Source organism: Gavialis gangeticus, unplaced genomic scaffold (assembly GCF_001723915.1).
Source record: "Gavialis gangeticus isolate Ggan-Ray unplaced genomic scaffold, GavGan_comp1, whole genome shotgun sequence".
NCBI classification, from domain to species: Eukaryota; Metazoa; Chordata; order Crocodylia; family Gavialidae; genus Gavialis; species Gavialis gangeticus.
The window spans coordinates 50,478,676-50,480,340 of NW_017729031.1; positions in this window are offsets into that span (position 1 = coordinate 50,478,676).

The window sequence follows — 1,665 nt, forward strand, 5'->3', positions numbered from 1 at the left end:
ATGTTTTCTTGATTTTTTTTTTTTTTTTTTTGTACAGAATTGGACTGCATATAGATACTGCTGTGATTTTTGTCAGTATTAAGTAATGGAATTCCAACAGAAACAAGTAGGAAGTTTTCATTAATATCTCTGTTTTTGTGATCATTGTGCCTTGCAAATAAACTCAGAGTCTGGTGACTGAGAATAAAATACCACTTTTTTCATATATTCAAAATATTCTTGTCAAAGTGTTACCCTTATATAAAAGTCCTATAGACTAGAGATGAAACCAGCATAGGCTTACATAAAACTAATGTGGTTCTTTATAACTTACCCTAAAACGTGGAATTTAGAATACTATGTTTCTGTAACTTGTACAGGAATATCTTAAAGAATTGTACATACTGTATATAACAGTGGTAGAACTCTTTGGAATGCCATAGGTTTATATAAAAAAAACCCCTATAGTATGGTTATAATTTTTTATAATTTTATAAGACATTTCCCTAAAAGGTATTATAATAATTATTTTATAGGTGGGAGTAAAATACATGGTACAGAGACCTTATTTCAACATTGTCCTTTTGTAGTAGCCCTTCACTAGTATATAAGGGACGTGCACCCAGTACATCCAGTCACTAGGAAATGCATAGTTTTCCCTGGGTCATGGAGGGATAAGGAAGTGTGGCGAAAACCTTGCTATCCTGGCTATGCTTGGCTGTGGCAACTGTTCTAAGTCCAGCACAGTCTGAATGTAAATTGTATAGTTCTAATCTAACCATGTACCCATGTCTAATTAATGATAGGAGCTGGGCCTAGAATACAAGAAGTGCAAAATTGGCACAAAATGCTGTGTTTTAAGGCTTAAAGAATGAATGGATCAAATTGAATTAAGCTGGCACCATGGGATATAAAATACAGTTTGGCTGTGTACAGACATTCATGTATCTGAAATTCTTACTGGTAGAAAAATAGCCTGGGAGCTGGAGTGTACATACATTTCAGCTCCATGGCTGGAGAGCTTCATAGGCATGTTTTCCAGCTAGGGGCATGGAGGCTGCTCCCTGAGCCACCTGTGCCCCTAGAGGAACCCATGAGTTGAAAGCTTGCCCTCTCCCTTACCTGGGAAGGGGACAGGCTGTCAGTTGGCTGCTGGCAGCTGCTGCAGACAGCCTGCACAGAGTTTCAGCATTGGGAGAACGTGCCTCCCCTTCTCCTACTAATTAGCTGATTGGCAAAAGTTAAGTAGATTCTGCCATGGTGGGAACCTCACAGAGAATAGCCCCAACTGTTTGCACTCTTGACTGACCCAGAGCACAGTAGGATAAGGTAGGGGTATTGTGACACACTGGCAAGGCTTAGGGAGCCCTGCTGCCAGGGCTGACTTGGAGCAGTGGTGCAAGGCAAGGGATATTCTGCCATGGTGGAAACCCCTTCAGGGAGAATACCCCTTGCCACCAATTGGCTTATTGGCAGCACAGGGAGGCCATTCTCTCACCAGGGGAACCCATTCCTAGGCTAGAAAAAGACTGCTCAACAAAGCAGATGAGTTGTGCCACATTGTGCTGTGGTACAGCTGTTTCACTTCACCAAGTGAAACGTGCATAGTCCCTTGTCTTCCCCATGGTGTGGGACAGTGCGGGATGTGATGTACCTGCTGTCCCTAGTCAGCCAGGCTTGGGGCAT